Source organism: Plectrocnemia conspersa, unplaced genomic scaffold, assembly GCF_051122295.1.
Source record: "Plectrocnemia conspersa isolate PC_06_02 unplaced genomic scaffold, ASM5112229v1 ptg000012l, whole genome shotgun sequence".
In the NCBI taxonomy this organism is placed as follows: domain Eukaryota; kingdom Metazoa; phylum Arthropoda; class Insecta; order Trichoptera; family Polycentropodidae; genus Plectrocnemia; species Plectrocnemia conspersa.
Window position 1 is genome coordinate 19,119,927 of NW_028277176.1, and position 17,251 is coordinate 19,137,177.

The 17,251-nt window shown below is 32.4% G+C and overlaps 1 protein-coding gene across 4 annotated transcripts in view; it reads right to left on the minus strand.

Moving 5' to 3' along the window:
• Nucleotides 1–17,251, minus strand: part of LOC148228496 (uncharacterized) — a 215,339-nt gene that overhangs the window by 162,214 nt on the left and 35,874 nt on the right. Inside the window, exon 2 of one of the 4 annotated variants that reach the window (XM_088199033.1) lies at nt 7,192–7,266. The exons of 2 other annotated variants lie outside the window; for them this stretch is intronic. The gene's annotated coding sequence lies outside the window, so the exon portion shown is untranslated. Of the gene's footprint in view, nt 1–7,187; nt 7,267–17,251 lie in introns of all 4 variants that reach the window. One more of the 4 variants, XM_088199034.1, reaches the window with a different exon arrangement.

A 17,251-nucleotide genomic window follows, 5' to 3' on the forward strand; every position in this document is an offset into this window, starting at 1 on the left:
CGTAAGCGTGCTTTAGAAAATAGTCATGTGCTATGTTTTTTGGGCTTTATTTATGTTTAAACTGAAAGATTAAATTATTTTGAGTCTTCCAGTATACATATATCACGTGCTATGTATGTATGTATGTGTATATATTTATGGTGAAAATTTGCATTCGTTTTATTTAAGTTTTTTTCAGGGTACGTCTGCAAGCCCCATAATGTAGCCGGGGTCCGAGCAACCCCAGCCCAAAGAGAGCAACTAGGGTCGTAAAATGTTTTTCACGCCATTGCGATTTTGATTTTTCCCGATAATGGCCGCCCGATTTATGCATAGCCTTTCGAAGTTTATGACGACGTTTAAAAAAACTCATATTTATTGCGTAAAAAATGGCCGAAATTGCGACGACAAAAGCGTAAACGATGCGCCGTTTATGCGAGGGACGAACGATTTGCATAAAAAAATTGTTAAGCATTTACATAATCCACCGAATGCGTTACCTATTGTAATAATTCTGTGGGTTTCAGCTTTTTATTTGTTTATTTTTATGTGAAAATTGCTTTTGTACAACTTTCGCCAACAAAATATATCACTTTTATATAATATTCATTGAGAACAGGTAAAGCTTTTAAATATTATGCAACAACGGTAGCAATTCTATTTATCTTGAGTTGAATCACAAAAATTCGTAAAACGATTGTAACTAAGCTTTCTAATCTAACAACTTTAATTCACAATTCACATTGACTTTTCTATATTTATATTCGACCGTTCCGCTGTTACTAACCTTCTGTCTTTCACCAAAACGATGACAAACACTCTCAATGCGGGAATTTAAATAGGCAAGGTTTGTCATGGGTTAATAAAAATGATCAAATCTCGGTTGTTCGGATCGTAAACAGTTTGTAGCCCATGGCGGCCGATTATCGTAAGATTATTATACCCTTCTAGGGGTTCCTCAAGGGTACCACCTGAGCCCTCTACTCTTCAAGACATTTATTAATGACATAAATACTTCAGTTACAAATTTAAGCAATCTTCTGTATGCAGATGATTTAATATTTTGTTATGTGTATTACAATATTAAAATATATTGTTTATTTTATTTTACTTTCGTGATAAATAAATAAATGTCAAGAAACAAGTTGAAAGAACAATTGCTTAATGTGACAGAAATTATTTGAGAGAAGTATGCTTTTTTCATGGTCAATTTTATATTGCGGTATCACGAGTGAAACATGAACAACACAAATGTTCATATATGCCAACAGAAAAAATAATCCAACTAAAAACATCGTTAAATTATACGATATATAGGGGAACAAAACGCGGGCAATTATTAAAGTTATTATATCCATAAAAAACATTTTCATGGCATATAGAGCATATTTTACTACCACTATTAATTTAATAAAGTCACCTAGGGTGTCACTATCCCGTTTATATAAGCGCCTAGTTATTTCAGTGAAAGTCGAGTTAAATACCTCGTTCGAGTATTGAAGTAACTCGCCAAACTATTCTAAATTCCTTCACTAACATTGTTCAAAATGAAGTATGTATTTTGTGGGATTTATAGCTAAATTATATAGTATAAATTTCAAATTCCTCACACCATTAATACCTTTTTAAATGATGTTTTTATTAATTTCTAAATATACACCTTATAAATTAAATTTGGCGGTTATATTTATGAATGTATGGCGAGTTAAATTTGGGCAAGATGGCTGCTGATTTATTTCTGAGATAAGATGAGGAAATTTTTTAATCCGTCCAGGTTTAAAGCGCCACAGGGCATTCTCCTTATAATATTAGACCTTTCCGCCTTGGCGAGTCAAACGCTCAAAAGCTTTCCTTTTATAAAGGGGAGGCTCTTCATTGTTTTCCTCAATCATATCCCACTCTTTGCATCTCTCTCTCCGTACGTAGAAAAGTGAATAATGCGCTACTTTATTTCCCGGCTCCCCTTCTTTGGTAATACTTTCAAAGATGTTATGCCGTTTGAAATATGCGCTTTTGTTTTAAATTCACGTTACGCCACTGAAAAGCTTGCCTACCAAAGTCTAATATCCATTAAGACAATCACTCAGAACGTCGTTAATCATTCTTACTTCGCCACACACATGAATAATAAAAAAACATACATAATAAGGTCAAGGATCAAATTAAAAAAACTTTTACATTGATAAATTTTCAGTTCTACTTTTCGCGGAAGTCGGAATATATACGGCTTTCGCTCCAATTCTTTCACTTTGATGCAGTTTTCTTACGGGACATTAAGCTATAATAGTCAGCGCATCTATTGGAATTTATGGGATAAAATAATATTATTGTGGAATATTTTCATTCATATTAATTTGTATATTTCCGGAAAATGTTGCCTCAAGATCGTCTCTTAATAAATAATGCTATAACAGCAAATCGTTATTTGTGGCTTCCGTTCGTTTGCGGAAGAAAATTTATTGTTATATATGTGTATCAAAGGACGACGAGTCCTAGAAGTATACAATGGCGTCACTTCTAATACAATAGTGTATCTGTACAAATATGTGCCTAAAATACTGCAAAAGAATATTTGCAACGTATAAAACATATTTTAAAATCACCAAAAACCTGTTTTTGATTATTAAGATTGAATCATTGAAGTTTGAATAAAAACGAGAGAATTCTATGACTCTAGAAGCAATAAACTCATTATCAAGATAATTTGTTATAAAATGAAGATGATATAAGTTATTTATAGAATAAATTAAATATAAATATTTTCGGAATTTTGTACCTTTGCTTTTCCAATATACCTCTGTATAGGATCTGACAATTTAAATCCAATAGTGCAACGGTCGGTTGCATTCCAATGAACGGTAGAATTTAGTTTTACTTTATTTTTTTACATAGGGACGGAAACGAGGGTTATGACCCGAGGCAAGCCTCATACCAGAATCCTCCCTGTTATTATTCTAGGCGAAACGAGTCCCTTTTGCAAGCCGGAAAAGGACGGTTCTTTCGTTATTGGAAAACGGCAAAAGGGACATGCTGAACTAACTGCGAACGGAAGTCGATTACTACCACATTCCGACAATTAGGAAAACCTCAATTTATTATGACAATAGTATTCATTTATTGTTTTACGTTGTTGATACATTGACATAAATACTTAACCATTCGCAAAAAGGCTTTTTGTCAGTCGTAGGACTTTCAAAAGATGTTTGCGTTGTTTACAGTAGATAAACGCCTAGAAAAAGTTGATTTATAAAATAGATTTTCATTCACGCGAATAAAACGAGCGCCGAATGTAAATTTTTCGATCCGACGCGCTTTCACGCAGATAATGTATGAAAAAAGTTTGTTTTGTTGATAAATTGTTAAATGGAATGAAATGGGTGAGAAGCAAAGGGCAAACTATAGGTTTAAAACCATTGCGAAATGTTTAATACATTAAATACAATAATTCTGCAATAGTACTATTGACGTTGATTTATTTATGTTTCATGTTTGATGATATTAAAAAAGTGTTAAATATTTTATTGTTATTATTATAAAAAAAAGTAATAAATACATCTGTGGTAATATAAGTATCCACTTCAGCGATGGCATATTTGATCTTTTTTCAGAGAATTATCGTTTCAATATGTCAGCGACAAAAGTAAGAGATGTGAAATATAACATGTTTTTTATCAAATAAATTGATAATAAACTGAAAAAATATGTTAAAAGTAAATCATTTTTGTATTTTATTGATTGAAAAAAGACTTTATATACTTATTTTATGGCAAAAATGCTTACATATTTATTAAAATATAAAATAAACTTAATAACATATTTTTTATCACTAGTTGTAAATTACTAGGTTTTAAGAAAGTTGTATCATATATGTAATAATCATCGTATAATAATTATAACGTTTGACAAGACTTTTATCAGATGAAAATTTAGATAAAATAACTTGATTAATATACAGATTTAAGCTCAGAAAATTTATTCAAAATGCTTTTAAAATGGTTATAACCGCTGAATTAATAAAAGCAAGTAGTAGTTGAAATTTAATAAATTCGCAGCTGTGAGTAGTGAAAACATATATAGCATTTTATTGCAGAATTTATATTTTTGGTTTTTATCACTTATTTTTTGACAAACATACTCCAATATTAAAAATTCTGTTTTTCGCTCTAAAAGCTTATAAATTAGTGCGTCTTTAGAATTTGTATATTAGGATACAATTTTTTTCAAGATATCACTATTATTTTCAGTATTTATTGAATGGTGCTACAAATTTTAAACGTGTTTTTAATTTTGAGGCAAAAATATTCTCCATTAATATTTATCAAAAAAAAGTTTTAACCTCTGAAATAGTAATCTTTTAAATTTCAAAAATATATATCTTAATCATTGTAAATAAATAAATACTAGCAAATTTTAAATTTATACTATATATAATTAAATGATATAAAAAAAATTGATTAACCCTTGCAGCGAAAGCTCTCTTTTTTTATCTAAAAAATTATAAATAAATTTAGTGTTTCATTATGAAATATAAACATATTAACACTATACAAAAATACAACTTTTATTTATTATATAGGATCTATTCTGTTTATCAGCTTTTTTTGGTGAATGTTTGTATTGATAAAAATCACTTTTGAATGTTTTTTTCCCTTTCTTATTTTCCATTTTTATATTTATACACAGGTACTTATACATACACACACATGTATACGTACATACACACATGTTCACATACATATGTACGTAGTAACTAGTATTTATTTTATTATATTTTTTATTATCATTTTGTGAAGTCCACGAATAAAGCGGTGATATCATTTCTGTGAGGTTTAGTTGAAAAATCACATAAAAATTGTAAATTACAAGGGTGCTAAAATTAAACCTCTAGGGACTCTAGCAGAAAAGATGATAAATAATTAAAAATTTTATTTTGAAAGATTCTACCGCTTAAAAACGAGTTGATTATTTAACTAAAGCTAATGGAAAATTTAATTGAGTTAGCTTATATATAATACATGCGTGCCAAACGCAATTATAAGCTATAACAATGTCCAAAAACACTGCTTCTGTAGTGATTTTTCTATTAAAGCTCTTTTCAATATATCTCACAACTCTTTTAATTTTAATTCACAGCTGCATTCAGAGCAGGTAGTCAGAAAAGAGACAGGGATTTTAGTTTAACGCTATGAAAACATTGATTGATTTGGTATTTAATAATTAATATCAAATAATTATTTTTGGCTTCTTTTAAACAAATTCTAGTCAACAAAAAGTAGGCATTGAAGCATTTTAGTAAGAATTTGTTTGCCGGCTACTTATATTATATTAAACAAAAGTCAATGACTTCATATAAATGTTATATAAATCATACGATAAGATGTTGCTATTTTTTACAAAATAAGAATAAAAGTGTCATGTGATGTGATGTGAAAAAAATGAACGTTAATTAAACATGCATTACATATTCTAATCAGAATTATAATATTGTTTCATATATCAATTTGAAATAACTAATGTAATAGTATACTCGTATGTTTTAATACATGTTGTACGTTATCTAATTGTATTGGTTTTAATTTTAATTGCCCGTTTACAACGCAAAATTAATAACACGGCCGTGCAAATGTAATATCACAATACCGATCCGTTTGAGCGGAAACGTTAAAATCTGATCAATTTCGAAATTTTCCACCGCTTTGGCCACATAATCAGCGCTTACATAACACATACCTTACCCATCCAACACACTAGATCCATTCGAAACAATTTCGCTGTATTTATCCATGAAATTTCCCATTTTGGAATTGATTAACGAGCCGGCAGGGGCTGGGGCTTAGTGCGTGAGCCGGCGTCATGTGTCTCGATAGGCGATATGTGAAATAAAGTTGATAGCACGCGAGTTCCGAGCCAGAAATATATCAGAAAGTCTCGTCGAGGGTGGGCGGGTGGTTTTTCGCCGGCAATGGGGGTTGGCCCAAATCGTGCTCGTGTTTTATGGCGTAGCACGTGCACACGTGCTGCCCGAGCAACTCGATAACCCGGAATCTTTAAACGATCGCCCATTCTGCCAGAACTTGCTCCCGGGACCCGGAGGGGAGCTGCCAACTTTGGGTACGTACCCTCCCGGGGACTTTTCCGCGACTGAAACGATTCGCCTTGAGGATTCGAATGGATTAATTTGCGGGGCATGTGCGAGAAAAAGCGTTATCTATTTCAGTTCAATCGATAGGAGGCTCTAGAAGAGCAATGGCTCCGATATAAAACGATTTTTTAGGATCACCCTATTCTATGCTCCATATTTTCGTTAAATAGAAACAATACTGTATGGCAGTATTTATATAACCATTATTTTTTTTTTAAATTTAAATAAGTAAAAAAGTATTATTTTAATTATTGTTGCTGCCAAGAACATTCATTCAATTGCTATTGATTTATAGTCAGAAATAGGTTGCAGCAACTATGTACAACTTGGTATGCTTAAAAAATATTACTATAATAAATAACTTTAAATATACCTAAAATCAAATAATTTTAGTATTGATTTAAAAGAGATAAAAAATCAAAACAAGACTTTGAGAAAGTTTACAGCTGTACAATAAGCACGGAAATATGAATTTCGGCACTATAAAATTTTTGCTATGACTGTTATAAATAGCAAAGATAAGAAAATAAATTTCGCTAAACAAAACAAGACATAATGACTAACTGCAATTTAAAAATACACAAAGACTTAAGAAACAGTACACAAGTATACTTTTAGATTTTGTCGATTTTTAACGTTTTATTAAATTAAATATTTTAATATTCATATTGATTTAAATAAGATGAAAAATGTTTACAGCAGCATAATAATAGCTGGATATATGAGTTTTTCGGTAATTACTTAGAATTTCGCAATAAAACTATGTAAACATGATAACACTAAGATAAGTTTTAGTTATTTAATTAAAATACAGAGTTAGTAAAAAGTTCATATGGAAATTTCTAAAATATGATTGATTACACTATTTTACATTTTGATATAAGCAAGTTAAGTTGTATTCAAATATTTAGGAATACTAATTGGTTAAAACTTGTTTATTACTATCCGAATTTTGAGTTTGTAAGTAAAGTAAACTAATCAACAAATAATCAATATGTGTGTTAGATATACTGTTTGAATATTAAAATTTTATCTCAGAAATAATTAATCTAATTTATTATCTTACGTACTACATCCAAAGTTTTTAATGGCCGCCGTTCTCAGACTAATCCCATCAGCGATGTCACGGAAGATGGACGCTTACCCTGCAACAAGCAAAAAAAACACATTCAATTAGCAACAAAGACGTGTATAGTTTACAAGGCATATTTATTAGGATATATGGAGTTAATTAATTAGTAGTTGAAGAGTTTTTCGCGAGTCGTAGTATGTAGTACCATGAAAACATGCTACGCGTACATAATGCAGTATGTAACGCGGCACATGTTCGCGCCGGGAGAAACGACCCTATAACCTCCATTTGGGAGCGAAAGCTCAGAGTTGCCACAATAATTCATACGGTTACGACCCAAGTTTTCATATGACGTCCTGAACTTGAATTTTTCGCATAAAGCTTCAGCGTAGGTACTATCGAGCGGAGGGACGTATTGTGCGTGCATGCGATCGCCTCCTGCTTCGCCACTAAAAATATTATATAGAGTAAATATATATTTTGGAGGAAACGAAAATAAACTAAGCTGGTAAACAGAATAAATTCAAACCCCTTCTAGAATTTAGCAAAATAATTTTACAAGCAATTATTACATTTATTACAATTATTATTTTTATTCGCCATAAATGAAAGTAAAATAAAAAAAATAAATCATAAGTATCAGTACCAGTAATATTAAGTTTTTACAACTTTTTAGAAATTTCTTAAATTTTGGCTTTCAGGGTTGTAAACATTTCGTGCGATAAAGTTGTGTTTACTCCAATTTTTTAAAAAGGAAAAGAACAATAATTTTATAACTTAATAAATTGGCAACTCGGCGACTTCAAGCTGCAACTGCTAGTTTTATACTTCATAAATATTTTCCATTACGTAAATGCCCGATGTCAAGATCAATTAAAGATTTTCTGATACAATTCCGTAACATTAAAAATCTTTTGATCATGGGTATTAAGGAATTCCACCTTGTCTTCGTGTCGAGATGTAAATTAAGCTCGACATCAAATTCACTCTTTACATTTTTTTGTAAAATTGTACCTTTTGTTGGACTTTTGTGAAATAATTTGATTATTTTTCGAGTATCATTTACAGCCTTAATAAAGCTAGGTTTCAAACATAACTTAGAGTTTCTGCATTTTCATTATTTTCAAAGTCACTTTTCTGAATATATTGTTCATCGTCGTTATCTTCTTCATTAGAATCTTCGTGTTTTTCACATTCTGGGTTGTTTTCGACTATGCAGATTTTATTTAAAAAAAAAATGTAGGATATATTAAATAAAATTTAAATCGGAAAGTGTCGAGTACCGGGTAATTTTTTTAATTCCCGGCAGTAGAGACAGCAAAAAATCTTTGAATTCCCGAGTTATCTCGACACAGATTACTTTATATAGGAAAGAAAATCATATGTAACGACGCTTATAACGAGTGCTTAATTTAATATTTTATCCTATGTACATTGCATATAAGTCACCCAAATATTCTATTTTTTAATTACAGTATACTCTATTATCCGGGTGTAGATTATCTGTGTTTGAATTTTTTTTTAATAAATCATCTAAATAGCGTATTACAGTCACGTGTTGCAGAAATGCATCTGTAACTCATAAATTAAACTTTTAGTAATTGGAGGAGCAAAAAACTTTATTTCAGGGGACTGAAATGAAATATCTTCCAGTTTATTATTATAACTAAAAAGGGGCATTGATCTTCGATGGTTGGTTAAAAACCAAATGGGTTTGTGAAGTAAGAATATATTTTAAAAGAAAAGAGTTGTGATCTGAAGCGTATTGTTAATAGATAATGCTCATTTAATCCGAATAAAAGCATATTGAAAACGAACGACGAACATTTTTACCCCCTAGTATTACAAGGTGTTATATCATCAATAAAACGGCTTTACGGTGTTAGTCTACTAAAAAATCATTACAAGTGAAAAAAATACAAACAATTACAACAGACACAAGACGACTCTGACTTCTTTTGAAACTTTACTGGACAACATCGATCAAAGGGGATTAAAAAATAACGATATATTAGCTTTTACAAAAATTCAAAAATTATCAAGGGATTCTCAAAAGCAAATTAAAATCACAGATTTTCTTAATTAATAAAAAATATATAATCTGTATTGTGAATATATTATATATATTTAAAACTTAATTAACCGTGCCCTTCTTACCCAGCATTAGCCTAGATAATCTAGAGTATACTATATCTACAATTGATTATTATGTATAGATTTAAATCGTGCAAAACCAATGGTTTGTTTATTTTTTCCTTGCTAAATTTCATCAATCTGAGTGTAAGTTCAAAGTTGATGAACACGTCCTGTTAGCAAATTCAGCACACGTACCAGGCTAGGATTTTCTCTCTGAGTTTTCCATCAGAAGCCGACGCCGCGATTTGATTAATGAAAAAAGCATTGTTAGCAATTGAAAAGCGATTTTTCTCTCCGGTATCGCGGCGCGAATGCGTTATTCCCACATTACAATTTTTCGTTTGCGAAAAACTTTGAACATTATTTTCGGCTCGGTACGTGCCTCGCAAGAATTACCACCGATTTTCCATCGGGTGCCCCCTAGGAGCACGTCCGATGCGTATCTTTTTCTTCGCTCCAACCACCACCCGCCCATTCACCTCCCACATCTGTCGGTTATTCAACGAAAAAGAGATGTCTGATGTGGTCGGCGCGGACGCCGAAAAATAATTGCCGACCCTCATTCCGAATTCCACCAACGGAATTATTCCATTTTTGCTACGGCATTATATTAATACACGAATGCTCTCGCAGAGATCAAATAAATAATATCGTCCAATAATAACGAATTTATTGAAAAAAAAAACAACGATCAAAATGTGAGCAACATTGAAATCAATTTTACGCTCCATACCATCGCAATATTGTGGGATTTTCCAGAGTTTGAGCGTATTGGCGTTTTATTAATTATATTGTTTTATTAGTTTTATATTATTTTATTTTACTAGGTCAAATAAAAGTCATTTTTCGCCAAGTCTATGTGACGTCACAGAATTGAGCAGAATCTTTGAATAAATATGTATAAATATATTCACTGGTTTCTATTACAGTAAATTTAATTATTCTGCTGTTATGCGGTACTATAAATTTTGTCTTTAAATAAATGTTTCCCGCGAGGTTAGAAAGGTTGCCAACCTCTAAACTAGTTGATAGTATAAATATCGTCCACGATACAAAATTATGTATTTTCTCTTTCCCTTTTGTATATAATTCAACATAATGAAAAAATATTTGATTTTCCACGGGCCGGCCTAATTGGAGCCGACGTGCTATCGATCTCGGAAAATTCGACGCCGTTATTATTGAAGGCTTTATCAAAACTTCTACAAAAATATATATTGTATAAAATACACATACACACCCGCAGAGGTTGAAGAGAAGGAGGGTGTTCAAAATTTGATTTATGTATTTTAATTTTGCATCTCGCCGAACGGTGAAGAACCGCTAATCTATACGGAGTTTCGCCCCGTCATGCTACCGTAGTTCTTCTAATAAAATTTTCAAGATACCACCCCTCGACCGCAACCCCTGAAGGAAGGCTTCGCGGCAGCCTCCATTTTTCCCACCGTTTCTTACATGCATCCCGGGAATATTCGGCGGAAAGTGCGGTCGTTCGTCAGAATTACGCCTTTTGCCCGACGGTGATTTAATCAAGCTTTGTTAAAAAAGCTCGAATCGAACTTCTTTTCTTACTCACCCTCTAAGAGCCACCCCTTTGGTGCGCATTTTAAAAAGAGAATTTCGTATACGAGTCCCTCGATGGCGAAAAAAATAAACTTTTGAAAGAGACGTAATTCCATTATCGCGCCTAGACTGGGCATTGAATTAAAATGTAAATGCCATCCGATCGAACGTGATTTTTATTTATTTAGATTACTTTCAATATATTAGATCAAGACCATCTAATGGCAAATGCTGTAGCTAAACTATAAATTTATTTATATAATAAATATGTATTATAGCATCAGTTCTATAATTTGTTTGTATTTTTAATTAATTGTTTTATTACTAAGTGAAACCTTTAGACTTTTTTGCTATAATATTTTTCTCATAAATTACAAATATGTATTAAATTTAATTATTAATTATTATTTTAGGTAGAAAAATAGAACAAATACATGAATAGATAGTATTTTTCTGTAATTAGTGTTAGATAACATACATATAGTATATATTTATTTTATTGTTATAGATTTCATTATTTTTAATTAAATTTACACTACACATAACTCAAAACTTTTCTTACTTCTAATAATGAAATATAATACGATGAGTCGTAAATTTAAAATTAAAATATCAAAACTAAGTTTTAGAATAGATTTATGATTATCATTAATATCTGTATTACAATAATGAATACATATATTTTTATTTGCATACAAATTTTCATGTTAAGAAAAAATTACCTACAATATATTAGCCATTAATTTTAATTCGATTTTCGAAACGATTGACTCATAATAAATTTGGTTCTTCGGGCGTAAACTCGCGTAATTGTTATCGAATTATTTTACCATATTTTCATCTCAAAATCGAAATGCAAATGCGGAGGGCAGCATCCCCTCAGATGCAGCTAATGCAATCACGCCCGGCGTTAAATCAAACAATAATCACGATGGTAATCTGATTTGAGAACACGGACGAGCTGACAAACAAGAGCAAAAAAACCCACGGCTCCAATCAGAAGCGCTACTAATTGAGTTTGTCAGGGGTCGGAACACGATTAAAACCCAATTTCAAAGCGGTAGAGACAGTCAAGGAAATGATTGTGAAAACTTAATTCTGCATTTGGATCGAGATGCAGCCGGCAAAGCGGTGATTAGGATGGACGATTAGAATTCAAATCGTATAAATTATAACGAGCTTAATAGCTATTAAAATACATACAACTATGCATTTAAAATAATTCGAAAAACCAAGCATGTCCCTTTGATAGAAACATACTATAATTATTGCTTTTAGTTTATAACAAGAGCCGCCCTTAATTTGATAAGATTATTTTAATAATTATTTTGCTTTATGGTAGTAGGATGAAATAAATATTTGATGTGCATATATGAAGTCAAGATAAATGTTAGATAAGATATATAAATAAACACTCAATATAAATATTCCAAAGATTTAAAATAATTATTTTTGTGAAAATATCATTTGACTGCAAATCCCAATTTAATGGCAACATCGATCATAGTTCCCAAAGTACAAAAAACTCGAAAGTTACCATTTTGACCCAGAAAGATCCAAGTTGGGTTAAGTGCACGGAATATAGACGAAAATCCGACAAACTCACTGGTGTTGAAACTTTTTAATTAGTCTGAAAAATTGAACGACGTACATCAGTGTCGGGTGAGTTGTTTGTAAATCCTATTTTTTATGTATATTTTTCATGGTTAGAAGCCCTAAAAATATATACATATACTTGTATTATATTTTATAACATTTAGAGTGTGCTTTTAAATATCGCATGTGCATTTAGAATATTATCAATCGGCTTTAGGGGTGCTTCAGAGGAGAGCCCAAAAAGGGGCCAGTGCCAGAGGGCGTCGGGTTTGAGCACAAATTGTTTGATGTCTGTTTTGTAGCCCCCAGGTAAACCGCATACGTTCAATTGAATAATGCTTCCAAATACATTAGACGGATTAATTAAATAGCGGTGAAGAGCGGTGCAAGTGGCGTAGAGTTTATAACAAATTAATGATAATGAAGTCGATATGTGCTAGCTTAAAAAATATAAATGCTCAAAGTTCAATAATAAAGTTACATCACTGAAAAATATGTTTAGATTTTCTAGTCAATAACGAAATTTAATACAAGCGATTGGCTAAATTAATCTTGAACTGTGAAAAATATTATATTTTATACAAGAGTGGAGGTAATTTAATTATATAAAATGTAAAACTAAATGAGTTTGTATTATAATTAAAACTGTAAACTCTTAGTTTAAATTGCATGAGATTTTTTTATACTATTCCTATTTATCTTAACGTTACAAAAAAATCTTTCGTTCCGATTGCCGAAAACTTACCGCGGAAATGTGATCCATAAAGAGTATACTTAGAGGATTGTTCATCAGAATAAATACTCATAATAAAACACCGTGAGAAAATGTACATACACATATAGACATACTTCACGCAGAGATGGATTCTGATGATACGCCTAAATATGAATTCATTCTTCTTGTATGTAAATATAGATATATAGAGGTTTGTCCGATAAGACGGTTCGTTACTTTCGTCGCAAATATTTGTTAATGCGGCCGCGTGGGTCCCGTGGGTTTTCGTATTAATTACAATTGACCTGCGATATTTGGTTTCGGGATAGCCCTTGGACCCTTTGCTGATGGTTTGCCTTTGATTAGCGACCTTTGTCTGAGTATACGTTTCAATCCCGCAAGATAATCGCGTTTTAAACTGAATTTTATATATTTTATGTATGATGTGTAATATATAAAATGTGCCTCACGCTAATGGCAAAGCAGTTTGAAAAGTTTTGCGAATACGGGATAGGGAGCAAAAGCTTACTTTGCTTGTTATATATTATTATGTAGCTTAGGACATTCCGTGCAAAAGTTGCCTAGTTAACGGCACGCGCTGTAAACGGTTTATAACTCAGATACTCATTTCCATTTCCATGTGCTTTTCTAGGCGAAATTGCTGGGTTTTATTAACGTAAAATGCAATAAGATTAATAGTATAGAAGATGTTCAGAACAATTGCCTTTTATTTTTTTGTATATAAATAATACGTAAGATTTAATGTTGACTACACTATAAGGAAAAACTTGCATTGATAAATGAGAAATTCAGAAAGTATAGAAACATATCTAAAGAACATTACAGCAATTTTTTACTTGGTAACAGTTGCAAAATGTTGTTTTATTATTAATTTATATACACACATCCATCGTAATATCAAATTAATTAACTCCAAAATGTTACATTTGACTGTTGATATTGAACGAACCATAAAAAATATGAAATGACTTAAAGCCACTTGCAATATAAGATACACATGCAATTGTATTACATACTATAATATCTATCCATATAATATTTTATACATTACATTACGTGTCTCGTTGGAACCGCTCGCCTGTGAATCAAAGGCTAATGTGACGTGAAAAAATTTCACGTATACGATTACGTTTATCGTATTTTTTTCCTGCACGGCGCCAAAAACGGCAACCGTGGCTAATAGACGTGGAATACATGTTATTATGGGGGATTTATAATCTCAGGACACCGTTGATCCATCATCGTATTATTGACGCGTCAGGGGGTTTCGCCAGGGGAGAATCGGGGCGGGCGAAAAGCGACGAAAATAGCTGAGAGCGCGGAAAAATAATAGAAGAATTTTCCCACGGGAAGCGAACGGGCAAAAGGTGCTTCTATTTAGTAACGCCGTTACAATACGAATATGCGGGGAATATGTACGGTAAAGTTGGGCGTATAGGATTCTTTTGAAAATCTCGTAATGCCGAAGATCGGCGAGTCGGCGTTTTTTAAACACTCTCGCGAATTGTGTTTGTTACCTTTTTATTTTTATCTCTAGCTACGCATGAAATTGTAAAAAAACAACTTTGATCAGATTAGTTTTTCAATTATTGTTCAATATAAATCATATAGACAAATATGTAGCGTAAAATAATAAAGGCTTTCGTCAATCGTCTGCCTTGTAATGTCGGAAAGTGACATACTGTGTTATTTTATCGATTATGTTTGCTATTAGATACAATCTCGATGGGAACGTTGTGGCTAAAGAAATTATTACTAAAGATCTCGTTATCACTTTTTAGAGCAAGTGGAAGTTCTTTCTACACGTAAACGACGCCTGCTTTAAATCTTTCAAAATGTTCGGTTTTGTTATGAGAAACGCACTTCACTATGACGATCCATTAATTATTTGTGTTCTTTATGACACTTTTTTTCGCAACATTCTTGAAGCGGGATCTATAATTTGAAATTCCCGAATAACTAAATACCTTATTCGAAAAAGTTGAGAAAAAGTTTTCGAGATACCTTTATAAGAGGATATAAGAGCGTTAAAATACGATTCACTGAGTTCTCGCTGCTAAGCATTTTTTCAAACTACTGAAGAGTGTTGTCCACAATTAAACTATTCTCGAGGAATTCTTGTTTTGGGTTCCAAAAAATGAGAATCTCGATCGCGTCCCTTTCTCACGCCCGTTAGAACCAGAACTTCCCTATGACTATCGTCATCCAGCCCCTGACATTAAACAGAAGACTGTGCAACGCTGGCATTGCACAGTGATATGTTTAATGTCAGCTATGAGGAGCTGGTCCGGTTCGTATCATTTAATTTTAATATTCTATGACTTACTTAATATGTTTTATTTTTTATTTTACTTGTGTTATATTTTTTGTATTTTGTAATAATACTTTGTATTGATTTTTGACCATTGTGACGTATTGGAGTAAACTGTTAGTTCAAGATGGTCTTAATTTAATTTAAATAAATAAATATTTAAAAGGCAATTATTAAAGGCTATTATTATATGTACATACAAAAAGCCTAAAAATCATCCCATTTTTATTTATATACTAATAACATTTTGCTGGTGGTCCTGTCAGGAAATAAATTGTGCGTTAATAAACTGATAAATATTATGCCTGTGAAAAGAATAGAAGGTATAAAATCATATTTAATTTTATTCATCTTAAAAAAATTAAAGGCCACCGTCGTATGATTGTTAAAAGTATAAATCTGCAAATAGTATTTTAGTATGATTTTGTAGAGCCAACGTTTACTACATTTGGTTAAAATTGGTTACATCAAAAGAGTATTTCAAATGTTTCTCAAATACATACGGAGAAAAAAATCTGTCACAAACGTCAGATTTTTTTCTCTCCTCCGTGAATCGCGTTTCGGCTCTAAGTTGGCGATTACGCGAAAAGGCACTAGCGAAGATTTCCGTGCAAAGATCGCGTTTCGCCGCTGCTGGATCTGTCTCGTCGAATCTAATCAGATCCGGCGGTGGTTTCCGTCGGCGGGGCCTTTGTTAGTTGCGCGCCCTGACAAATAGAGTCTCTAGGATGGCGAAACGGAGACGCGAAATAAGACGGTACGTGTGGACCGGCTCGTGTTGCTCCGGGGAGATAAGGAGACGTGTCGCAAAAAGTTAAACACGACCGCGAGACGTGAACGTCTCGGATACAGGAGGGGGCGGTTGGGTTGGGTTGGAAAAATGTGAAATATTACCGGCAACTCTTTATCAAATAAAGTGAAGAGATAAGCGTGGCGCGAGAGTAACGCCAACGCGGTGGAGCAATAATGGGCGATGCGGGGGTGGCGCGAGTGGTTAGGGGGCGAATTTTCCTCAAGCGGGAAAATTCGCACCGTACGCACAGCGAAAAGGAGCCGTAAATTATTTAGCGACGCCGTGTTAACGAGGAGTAATTCGGCGATAGCGGCGTGAAAGTCGATATTTTCCGCAGTCGATGGTTATAAAATCGCTGATGATTTATAGGCTTTTGATGCGTTCTCTCCATGGTGGTATTAGTCTGTATGTATGGCAGCATAGATGTTACTTAAATGATTGCCGTTAGTTCGTGAGTTATGGTGGCTACATGTCAAGGGAGAATTTCACACTAGGATCAACCTGGGACTACTGTTATACATATTATTCATAAACGACATAAACACGGCCATTAAAAACTATACATTTTTATTGTGTGATGATGACTAGAAAGTGTTCAAAATCGTCTGAACGATTTGAGCTCACTAGCTTTCTATTAGATTATGAAAATTGGCTGCTGACAATCGTTATCCCTTCAGCATTGGAAAGTGCAATGTCATGTCGTTTTTTAGATCTTTATGAGCAGTGGAGTAATCTTATTGCCTAGGTCAAAATTAACTGGATAAAGATTTCTACTCGAGACTTTGGAGTCACGTTTAAATTCTTTCTACATTTTAATATGATATATTTTAAGTTTTATGGCTTTGTTATAAGGTAAGCGTTACATTTTGATAATCTATTAGTGATTCGCGTCCATTATAACATTTTAGGATGTAATTGTAAAT